The following is a 12,396-nucleotide window of genomic DNA, read 5'->3' as shown; positions in this document are numbered from 1 at the left end:
ATAATATTAGTAGTATACTATCTCTTTATCAACCAGTCTATATTAGCAGCAGACACAGTACAGTGCGGTAGTTCACGGCTGTGGCTACCTCTGTGTCGGCACTCGGCAGCCCGTCCATAATTGTATATACCACCTAACCGTGGTTTTTTTTTCTTTCTTTATAGTCATACTAGTTACGAGTATACTATCTCTTTATCAACCAGTCTATATTAGCAGCAGACACAGTACAGTGCGGTAGTTCACGGCTGTGGCTACCTCTGTGTCGGCACTCGGCAGCCCGTCCATAATTGTATATACCACCTAACCGTGGTTTTTTTTTCTTTCTTTATACATACATACTAGTTACGAGTATACTATCTCTTTATCAACCAGTCTATATTAGCAGCAGACACAGTACAGTGCGGTAGTTCACGGCTGTGGCTACCTCTGTGTCGGCACTCGGCAGCCCGTCCATAATTGTATATACCACCTAACCGTGGTTTTTTTTTCTTTCTTTATACATACATACTAGTTACGAGTATACTATCTCTTTATCAACCAGTCTATATATTAGCAGCAGACACAGTACAGTGCGGTAGTTCACGGCTGTGGCTACCTCTGTGTCGGCACTCGGCAGCCCGTCCATAATTGTATATACCACCTAACCGTGGTTTTTTTTTCTTTCTTTATACATACATACTAGTTACGAGTATACTATCTCTTTATCAACCAGTCTATATATTAGCAGCAGACACAGTACAGTGCGGTAGTTCACGGCTGTGGCTACCTCTGTGTCGGCACTCGGCAGCCCGTCCATAATTGTATATACCACCTAACCGTGGTTTTTTTTTCTTTCTTTATACATACATACTAGTTACGAGTATACTATCTCTTTATCAACCAGTCTATATTAGCAGCAGACACAGTACAGTGCGGTAGTTCACGGCTGTGGCTACCTCTGTGTCGGCACTCGGCAGCCCGTCCATAATTGTATATACCACCTAACCGTGGTTTTTTTTTCTTTCTTTATACATACATACTAGTTACGAGTATACTATCTCTTTATCAACCAGTCTATATTAGCAGCAGACACAGTACAGTGCGGTAGTTCACGGCTGTGGCTACCTCTGTGTCGGCACTCGGCAGCCCGTCCATAATTGTATATACCACCTAACCTTGGTTTTTTTTTCTTTCTTTATACATGCATACTAGTTACGAGTATACTATCTCTTTATCAACCAGTCTATATATTAGCAGCAGACACAGTACAGTGCGGTAGTTCACGGCTGTGGCTACCTCTGTGTCGGCACTCGGCAGCCCGTCCATAATTGTATATACCACCTAACCGTGGTTTTTTTTTCTTTCTTTATACATACATACTAGTTACGAGTATACTATCTCTTTATCAACCAGTCTATATTAGCAGCATACACAGTACAGTGCGGTAGTTCACGGCTGTGGCTACCTCTGTGTCGGCACTCGGCAGCCCGTCCATAATTGTATATACCACCTAACCGTGGTTTTTTTTTCTTTCTTTATACATACATACTAGTTACGAGTATACTATCTCTTTATCAACCAGTCTATATATTAGCAGCAGACACAGTACAGTGCGGTAGTTCACGGCTGTGGCTACCTCTGTGTCGGCACTCGGCAGCCCGTCCATAATTGTATATACCACCTAACCGTGGGTTTTTTTTCTTTCTTTATACATACATACTAGTTACGAGTATACTATCTCTTTATCAACCAGTCTATATATTAGCAGCAGACACAGTACAGTGCGGTAGTTCACGGCTGTGGCTACCTCTGTGTCGGCACTCGGCAGCCCGTCCATAATTGTATATACCACCTAACCGTGGTTTTTTTTCTTTCTTTATACATACATACTAGTTACGAGTATACTATCTCTTTATCAACCAGTCTATATATTAGCAGCAGACACAGTACAGTGCGGTAGTTCACGGCTGTGGCTACCTCTGTGTCGGCACTCGGCAGCCGGTCCATAATTGTATATACCACCTAACCGTGGTTTTTTTTTCTTTCTTTATAGTCATACTAGTTACGAGTATACTATCTCTTTATCAACCAGTCTATATATTAGCAGCAGACACAGTACAGTGCGGTAGTTCACGGCTGTGGCTACCTCTGTGTCGGCACTCGGCAGCCCGTCCATAATTGTATATACCACCTAACCGTGGTTTTTTTTTCTTTCTTTATACATACATACTAGTTACGAGTATACTATCTCTTTATCAACCAGTCTATATATTAGCAGCAGACACAGTACAGTGCGGTAGTTCACGGCTGTGGCTACCTCTGTGTCGGCACTCGGCAGCCCGTCCATAATTGTATACTAGTATCCAATCCATCCATCTCCATTGTTTACCTGAGGTGCCTTTTAGTTGTGCCTATTAAAATATGGAGAACAAAAATGTTGAGGTTCCAAAATTAGGGAAAGATCAAGATCCACTTCCACCTCGTGCTGAAGCTGCTGCCACTAGTCATGGCCGAGACGATGAAATGCCAGCAACGTCATCTGCCAAGGCCGATGCCCAATGTCATAGTACAGAGCATGTCAAATCCAAAACACCAAATATCAGTAAAAAAAGGACTCCAAAACCTAAAATAAAATTGTCGGAGGAGAAGCGTAAACTTGCCAATATGCCATTTACCACACGGAGTGGCAAGGAACGGCTGAGGCCCTGGCCTATGTTCATGGCTAGTGGTTCAGCTTCACATGAGGATGGAAGCACTCAGCCTCTCGCTAGAAAAATGAAAAGACTAAAGCTGGCAAAAGCAGTAGCACCGCAAAGAACTGTGCGTTCTTCGAAATCCCAAATCCACAAGGAGAGTCCGACTCCAATTGTGTCGGTTGCGATGCCTGACCTTCCCAACACTGGACGTGAAGAGCATGCGCCTTCCACCATTTGCACGCCCCCTGCAAGTGATGGAAGGAGCACCCGCAGTCCAGTTCCTGATAGTCAGATTGAAGATGTCAGTGTTGAAGTACACCAGGATGAGGAGGATATGGGTGTTGCTGGCGCTGGGGAGGAAATTGACCAGGAGGATTCTGATGGTGAGGTGGTTTGTTTAAGTCAGGCACCCGGGGAGACACCTGTTGTCCGTGGTAGGAATATGGCCGTTGACATGCCTGGTGAAAATACCAAAAAAATCAGCTCTTCGGTGTGGAAGCATTTCACCAGAAATGCGGACAACAGGTGTCAAGCCGTGTGTTCCCTTTGTCAAGCTGTAATAAGTAGGGGTAAGGACGTTAACCACCTCGGAACATCCTCCCTTATACGTCACCTGCAGCGCATTCATAATAAGTCAGTGACAAGTTCAAAAACTTTGGGTGACAGCGGAAGCAGTCCACTGACCAGTAAATCCCTTCCTCTTGTAACCAAGCTCACGCAAACCACCCCACCAACTCCCTCAGTGTCAATTTCCTCCTTCCCCAGGAATGCCAATAGTCCTGCAGGCAATGTCACTGGCAATTCTGACGAGTCCTCTCCTGCCTGGGATTCCTCCGATGCATCCTTGCGTGTAACGCCTACTGCTGCTGGCGCTGCTGTTGTTGCTGCTGGGAGTCGATGGTCATCCCAGAGGGGAAGTCGTAAGCCCACTTGTACTACTTCCAGTAAGCAATTGACTGTTCAACAGTCCTTTGCGAGGAAGATGAAATATCACAGCAGTCATCCTGCTGCAAAGCGGATAACTGAGGCCTTGACAACTATGTTGGTGTTAGACGTGCGTCCGGTATCCGCCGTTAGTTCACAGGGAACTAGACAATTTATTGAGGCAGTGTGCCCCCGTTACCAAATACCATCTAGGTTCCACTTCTCTAGGCAGGCGATACCGAGAATGTACACGGACGTCAGAAAAAGACTCACCAGTGTCCTAAAAAATGCAGTTGTACCCAATGTCCACTTAACCACGGACATGTGGACAAGTGGAGCAGGGCAGACTAAGGACTATATGACTGTGACAGCCCACTGGGTAGATGTATGGACTCCCGCCGCAAGAACAGCAGCGGCGGCACCAGTAGCAGCATCTCGCAAACGCCAACTCTTTCCTAGGCAGGCTACGCTTTGTATCACCGCTTTCCAGAATACGCACACAGCTGAAAACCTCTTACGGCAACTGAGGAAGATCATCGCGGAATGGCTTACCCCAATTGGACTCTCCTGTAGATTTGTGGCATCGGACAACGCCAGCAATATTGTGTGTGCATTAAATATGGGCAAATTCCAGCACGTCCCATGTTTTGCACATACCTTGAATTTGGTGGTGCAGAATTTTTTAAAAAACGACAGGGGCGTGCAAGAGATGCTGTCGGTGGCCAGAAGAATTGCGGGACACTTTCGGCGTACAGGCACCACGTACAGAAGACTGGAGCACCACCAAAAACTACTGAACCTGCCCTGCCATCATCTGAAGCAAGAAGTGGTAACGAGGTGGAATTCAACCCTCTATATGCTTCAGAGGTTGGAGGAGCAGCAAAAGGCCATTCAAGCCTATACAATTGAGCACGATATAATAGGTGGAATGCACCTGTCTCAAGCGCAGTGGAGAATGATTTCAACGTTGTGCAAGGTTCTGATGCCCTTTGAACTTGCCACACGTGAAGTCAGTTCAGACACTGCCAGCCTGAGTCAGGTCATTCCCCTCATCAGGCTTTTGCAGAAGAAGCTGGAGACATTGAAGGAGGAGCTAACACGGAGCGATTCCGCTAGGCATGTGGGACTTGTGGATGGAGCCCTTAATTCGCTTAACAAGGATTCACGGGTGGTCAATCTGTTGAAATCAGAGCACTACATTTTGGCCACCGTGCTCGATCCTAGATTTAAAGCCTACCTTGGATCTCTCTTTCCGGCAGACACAAGTCTGCTGGGGTTGAAAGACCTGCTGGTGACAAAATTGTCAAGTCAAGCGGAACGCGACCTGTCAACATCTCCTCCTTCACATTCTCCCGCAACTGGGGGTGCGAGGAAAAGGCTCAGAATTCCGAGCCCACCCGCTGGCGCTGACATCTGATGCTGACTGCTGATGCTGACATCTGGTCCGGACTGAAGGACCTGACAACGATTACGGACATGTCGTCTACTGTCACTGCATATGATTCTCTCAACATTGATAGAATGGTGGAGGATTATATGAGTGACCGCATCCAAGTAGGCACGTCACACAGTCCGTACTTATACTGGCAGGAAAAAGAGGCAATTTGGAGGCCCTTGCACAAACTGGCTTTATTCTACCTAAGTTGCCCTCCCACAAGTGTGTACTCCGAAAGAGTGTTTAGTGCCGCCGCTCACCTTGTCAGCAATCGGCGTACGAGGTTACATCCAGAAAATGTGGAGAAGATGATGTTCATTAAAATGAATTATAATCAATTCCTCCGCGGAGACATTGACCAGCAGCAATTGCCTCCACAAAGTACACAGGGAGCTGAGATGGTGGATTCCAGTGGGGACGAATTGATAATCTGTGAGGAGGGGGATGTACACGGTGATATATCGGAGGGTGATGATGAGGTGGACATCTTGCCTCTGTAGAGCCAGTTTGTGCAAGGAGAGATTAATTGCTTCTTTTTTGGGGGGGGTCCAAACCAACCCGTCATATCAGTCACAGTCGTGTGGCAGACCCTGTCACTGAAATGATGGGTTGGTTAAAGTGTGCATGTCCTGTTTTGTTTATACAACATAAGGGTGGGTGGGAGGGCCCAAGGACAATTCCATCTTGCACCTCTTTTTTCTTTTCTTTTTCTTTGCGTCATGTGCTGTTTGGGGAGGGTTTTTTGGAAGGGACATCCTGCGTGACACTGCAGTGCCACTCCTAGATGGGCCCGGTGTTTGTGTCGGCCACTAGGGTCGCTTATCTTACTCACACAGCTACCTCATTGCGCCTCTTTTTTTCTTTGCGTCATGTGCTGTTTGGGGAGGGTTTTTTGGAAGGGACATCCTGCGTGACACTGCAGTGACACTCCTAGATGGGCCCGGTGTTTGTGTCGGCCACTAGGGTCGCTTATCTTACTCACACAGCTACCTCATTGCGCCTCTTTTTTTCTTTGCGTCATGTGCTGTTTGGGGAGGGTTTTTTGGAAGGGACATCCTGCGTGACACTGCAGTGCCACTCCTAGATGGGCCCGGTGTTTGTGTCGGTCACTAGGGTCGCTAATCTTACTCACACAGCTACCTCATTGCGCCTCTTTTTTTCTTTGCATCATGTGCTGTTTGGGGAGGGTTTTTTGGAAGGGCCATCCTGCGTGACACTGCAGTGCCACTCCTAGATGGGCCCGGTGTTTGTGTCGGCCACTAGGGTCGCTTATCTTACTCACACAGCGACCTCGGTGCAAATTTTAGGACTAAAAATAATATTGTGAGGTGTGAGGTATTCAGAATAGACTGAAAATGAGTGGAAATTATGGTTTTTGAGGTTAATAATACTTTGGGATCAAAATGACCGCCAAATTCTATGATTTAAGCTGTTTTTTAGGTTTTTTGGAAAAAAACACCCGAATCCAAAACACACCCGAATCCGACAAAAAAAATTCGGTGAGGTTTTGCCAAAACGCGGTCGAACCCAAAACACGGCCGCGGAACCGAACACAAAACCAAAACACAAAACCCGAAAAATTTCCGGCGCTCATCTCTAATTAATAACCCACTTCATCCTGTAATAGCAGCTGAACTCCTGTCTGTGGCAAAGCTCACAGGGCTGACATAGTGCTGGTGCTGCCTGGATTCGCTCCCTTTGCAGTAATGATGAGGCAGTGTTACTGGAAGTGAGTGTGACGAGGCAGCCCGGGGGCGGGTCTCCCATGCATGCTGCACAGTGCTGCACGACGTAGTGACGGGCAGCAGGATGGAAGAGTGGGGAGGAGAGGGTTTTTTTTTTTGCTTTTAGGTTTTGGAAGTCACGTGCCTGTGTCCTCCAATGTGCGCTCAGGCAGCGGGCTCAGGAGGGACTGGGAGTTGGGAATCAGCCTCATTTCTCAGACCAGGGTCAGCTCCACTGTCACTGCTGAGCTGTGTGGTTGTGATGCTGGGCAGCGGGGGGAAAGGCCTCGGGATCATGTCACTGGACTCTGCCGGGAGGATACAGCGCCGAGTGTCTGGGATATAAGTCAGGTACGTGAGCGTTCTATGGCTGTTACATTGTAGCACGGAGTTCTATGGCTGTTACATTGTAGCACGGAGTTCTATGGCTGTTACATTGTAGCACGGGGGAAGGGGGGGTCACTGTTACTTTGTGTCGCTGGTCAGTTGGCGCTGCAGCCAGGATCCGGATGCCAGACTGGTGATCACACCCTGCTGCTTCCCTGGAATGTTGGATAGTGTAGATGCCATTAATAAGGATTGCTGAGGCTATTGTAATGTATCCCTAGCTGCTAGGGAACTACAAGTCCTAGCATGGCTTGGACTCCCTCTGCGTGCATGCAGTATCTCTGCTGTAGAGAGGCAGCAACTACTGGATTAGTTTTGGAAGTCCCGGGACCCCCACACACAGCTACATCTCCGATATGGGGGGCATTGTGGCAGAACTTGGGTGTCTATGTGGAATAATGGGATCTGGGGCCACTTCAGGGTGTATAACACATTTGTGGTGCAGCCGTGCAGGGAGTAATGTAATAACATCGCCAGCATTTCTTACAAACTATTTTATTAGTAGGGGCCGCTACAGGTTTGTTGCTTGGGGTCCACACAAACCTTCATCCAGCCCTGTTTGGTGGTGGGTGTCCCTGGCAGGCAGTGGGTCACCACCACACACTCAGGCTTCAGGCTGTAGTCCAGCAGGTCAGTCCCCCTGCCCTGTCAGTGCTTCTCAGTTTGTTCTCCTGATCACAAACACAAGGCCCTGCAATGTGTGGTAACTTTCCCTACAATGTGCGTGTTCTGGGGCTGTTCAGACTGGTTCCGGTATGAATGGTCGACCATGTTATGGTCGACAGTCATTAGGTCGACCACTATTGGTCGACATTGACATGGACACATGGTCGACACATGAAAATGGTCGACACGTGAAAGGTCGACATATGAAAAGGTCGACATGCGTTTTTTAACTTTTTTTGGTGTCGTTTTTTGCGTAAAGTGACTGGGAACCCTAATTAGTGCACCGCGTCCCCTCGCATGGCTCGCTTCGCTCGCCATGCTTCGGGCATGGTGCCTTCGCTCCGCTACCGCTTCGCTCGGCACACTTTACCGTTCCAATCGTAGTCCATGTGGATCGTAAAGTATGGAAAAGTTCCCCAAAAGAAAAAAAAGTTAAAAAAACTCATGTCGACCCTTTCATGTGTCGACCATTTCACGTGTCGACCATGTGTCCATGTCGACCACGTCAATGTCGACTAATAGTGGTCGACATAATGACTGTCGACCATAACATGGTCGACCATGTGAACGGATACCGTTCAGACTGTAAGCTCCGATGGGGCAGGGAGTGACGTGACTGATTAGATGTTCTGTATACAGTCTCCTGAATACGACTGATGCAATATGAATAATATTATTTACTATGTACAACCACATGTGAGCACTGCGATTAGTACAGCAATGATGCCTGTTAGATATCTCATAATAGAGCAATAATGGCAGAAAGTCTTGGTTGCAGCATTATTTACTTGTGTATGCTATTTCTCCATATGCATCAATGATTGCCCAGCTGTACTGGCTATATGAGTAATATCTGCACTTAACTGTCAGATACCACCCATGTACAGCATACCTTGGGCGGGTTCCGTATGACTTATCGGTGGCGAGGATGGCGTCCGTCAATATACTAATAGCGGCATCCCGGCCGCCAGTATGCAGGCAATGGGGTGAGCGCAAGGAGTCTTCTTACGGGCTTGTCACAATGCGGGCTCACTGCGCTCGCCACAGGTTCTGTTCCCACGAGTGAGAATAGTCTTGTTTGGTTGGTATTCCGGCTGCCGGCATTGCCTGCTGTCGGATTCCTGACCGCCGGGATCCCGACTGCCAGCAAATTAAATGTATACCCCTTGCTGTTAAAATTCTGTATTTAAGATGCATTTCCGGTGCTCATGTAAATAATTGTGCCTTTAAATTTGCGTTGCAATGCAGTGCATTTTTTTTTTGTTTTGTTTTTATGCAGTTGAGAACTTACATTGATTTCAGTAAAAACAAAAATAATTTCCTTGTATATGCCAGTGTGTACTGTACATAGCAAAACTCTACTAAAGACTAGGGGACACAGGGTGGGTTCTTCATTCCGCCCTGATACCACAGTAAGGGGGTTTAAAGCAATTCTGCTCTTTTTGGATGCTTAAGGGCGGGATTAAAGTATGCCTTATATGTACCAAGATAGAAATCATGCTATACCGCCGATATCACCAGCTTTACGTTTGTTACCCCTCGCATGAGTCGCCCTCATAGTTACATGCCATCCTCATGGAAAACTAAGAGGTCTATTTACTAAGCCTTAGCTGGAGATAAAGTACCAGCCAATCAGCATCTGACTACCATGCCACAGGCTGGGTTTGAAAAATATCAGTTAGGAGCTGGTTGGCTGGTACTTTATCTCCATCTAAGGCTTAGTAAATAGACCCCTAGATCCGCAAAGCTTAGCTTTCCGCCTCTTGTAAGCGTTGGCTAACATTAGCCCCTTAACGGCATTGTGCTGACCCTGCTCGTGGTGGGATCTTGCTGCAGCTATTTGCTATCTTTATCGTGATATTTTCGCATTGTGCGTGAGTGCTGTACTGGCTGGGGTTCAGACTCATAAGTGTAGTGGTTGGGTGTGCAGTGGGCACAGTGGAAAGGGGGGTTTCCATTAGAGTGGAAAAGGGACACATTATATTTTAAAGGAATACAATATTTATTGCCAGTTATTTATACAGCGCAAACATATTCCGCAGCGCTTTACAGACTCCCCTTGTTTAAGAAAAACTATGATAAACCACTATTTGTTTATGGTAAAATTATTCAATAACTATGAGCAAATAATTATTTTTTGTGTAAACAAGAAAGAAAAAAATCAGTGTAAACATTGGAAACGAGAACAAGTTCAAATAATCTCAGATGTGATATCATACTAATTGAAAGATGGGAATTGATTGTGAGACATAAAAAAAAAATTGTCTTACTTTTTTTGGATCCTTATATGGTGGACTAGATTTCCTATTAGCCCCGATGCTATTTGGACTATCAAAATGGGCAGATGTCGCAATTAATGACCGATGGTCATTATGGCGGCATCCGATTAGAGGTCATTTTGATGATCTGAAATTGGACCCAAGATCGTTTGAAAACACATGGGTTCGGGGATAGGTCCCCCGATCCCATGTGGTATCGCGGCCCCTGGTCGCGGATTATGCTTCGGGACGCCTGATAAATTCTGGCATTGGGGCTCATAGAGTAGCCCCTGGTGATCATGTTAGCGGGGTAAAATACCTCTTCCATTCCTTGGATATTGTGTATACATCAGTGTAAATCAGGGCCGGGTATTTGAAGCAGGAGTGTAATTTTTCCATAGTTAGGTCTCTGGGGGTTGTTGATCATCTGCAATGTTACTAGCTGAGCGATACAGTAAATAGTGCGGACGGTCTGTGACTCGCATACACACAATGCGTTTTCCCACAAAAGCTCCGTAATATAAAAGCCTTATCTCTATCTGGAATATTTGTATGACTGCTTACCATTTCCTTTCTGCATTGGCCTATGCGCTGTGTGTAGGCGTAGAAGTGTTAGGGCTGTTTGTGTAAAGAATTGAGGCCCAGATTTATCAAACCTTGACGAGTGATAAATTTCATGTTGATGAAGTACCACACAGGAGCTGAATGGTTGGTACTTTAACACCGTGCAATTTATCTCTCTCCAAGACTTGATAAATCTGGACCTTTCTGAGGTGAATTCCTTTGTGGCAATTCAAATCTTATCGCCCCCCCTCCTACCCTCTCCCCGATCTCCCATCTAAAGTGACGGGAGATAGAGGGGGAATATTCAAATGCCCCCCATTATCACACCCATGAGTCAGGTTTAGGCGGGCAAAGCACCTAAACCCAACTAAAGTAATAGGCGCGATCGTGAAAAGACCTGATTGGACGCCCAAATGGGTCACTTAACACGCATTTCAGCTCTCTATCCTGGGGATACTGAGCTGAAATGAACTTCTTGCGCCTGTCTGCAGTAACATTAGAATACTGCCGGCGGGTGGATATTTGAATTTCGCCCTATATTATAAACTGAGTCTTTGCATTGAGGGTGTGTGGAATAATTAAAACCAGTATATTGGGGGTAATTCCAAGTTGATCACAGCAGGATTTTTGATAGCAATTGGGCAAAACCATGTGCACTGCAGGGGGGGCAGATATAACATGTGCAGAGAGAGTTAGATTTGGGTGGGTTATTTTGTTTCTGTGCAGGGTAAATACTGGCTGCTTTATTTTTACACTGCAAATTAGATTGCAGATTGAACACACCACACCCAAATCTAAGGGGCCCTACTCACTGGCCGACCCGCCGCCGAGCTGCCCGACGGCGGATACGGCCGGCGAGCGACCCGGCGGCGGGGGGGCAGTGACGGGGGGAGTGAAGTTTCTTCACTCCCCCCCGTCACGCGGCTGCATTGAAGTGCAGGCAAATATGGACGAAATCGTCCATATTGGCCTGCATGCACAGCCGACGGGAGACCAGCGATGAACGAGCGCGGGGCCGCGCATCGTTCATCGCTGGAGTCTCCACACTGAAAGATATGAACGAGTTCTCGTTCATTTATGAACGAGATCGTTCATATCTTTCAAAAAATCGGCCAGTGTGTAGGGCCTATAACTCTCTCTGCACGTTATATCTGCCCACCCTGCAGTGCACATGGTTTTGCCCAATTGCTAACAAAAATCCTGCTGCGATCAACTTGGAATTACCCCCATTATGCGTTATGATGTGTAATTCAGGCTTTGCAGGACATCCGGAATATAGATGTTTTAGTACGTGGGTCTTCAACCTGCGGCTCTCCAGCTGCTGTGGAACTACACATCACAGCATGCCCTGTGCCAGATTTGCTATTAAAGCATGCAAAAACTGAGGCAGGGCATGCTGGAATGTGTAGTGCCACAGCAGCTGGAGGCCTGTAGGTTTTAGTAGAACTATATAAAATAATGGGCGTGATTCAGATGTGGTTGGAGGCGTGACCCCATGCACAAAGTACCAATGTAGGGACAGCATCAGACTGTTAGTGATTGACAGTTTGATGCCATTTGGGGGAGGGGCGGTGAAGGCCTCCCTGTGTGAAAACGGAGGCATGTCGCTGCCATTTAGGGGGGAAGCTAGGGCTCCGTTATTGCACAGATTTCCTGGCCTCTGCAAAAGGCGGCTTTCACATCTCCATGTTTGCCGCAAGCCAGGGAAGATCCGATACTGCATCAGTTCAGATCAGTGATGCTTCTGCAGCAGTAATGGCAAC

The 12,396-nt window shown here is 46.9% G+C and overlaps 1 protein-coding gene across 3 annotated transcripts in view; it reads left to right on the top strand.

The window, feature by feature from the left end:
• The first annotated feature begins 6,895 nt into the window (after positions 1–6,895).
• Positions 6,896–12,396, top strand: part of IL6ST (interleukin 6 cytokine family signal transducer) — a 127,990-nt gene continuing 122,489 nt past the window's right edge. Inside the window, exon 1 of one of the 3 annotated variants that reach the window (XM_063962519.1) lies at positions 6,896–7,109. The gene's annotated coding sequence lies outside the window, so the exon portion shown is untranslated. The remainder of the gene's footprint in view (positions 7,110–12,396) is intronic. The other 2 variants (XM_063962511.1, XM_063962528.1) reach the window with 2 other exon arrangements.

The sequence above is a fragment of the Pseudophryne corroboree genome, chromosome 1 (genome assembly GCF_028390025.1).
Source record: "Pseudophryne corroboree isolate aPseCor3 chromosome 1, aPseCor3.hap2, whole genome shotgun sequence".
Lineage (NCBI taxonomy): Eukaryota > Metazoa > Chordata > Amphibia > Anura > Myobatrachidae > Pseudophryne > Pseudophryne corroboree.
The sequence above is the reverse complement of the archived record's forward strand: the minus strand, read 5'-3'. Positions and strand labels throughout refer to the sequence as shown.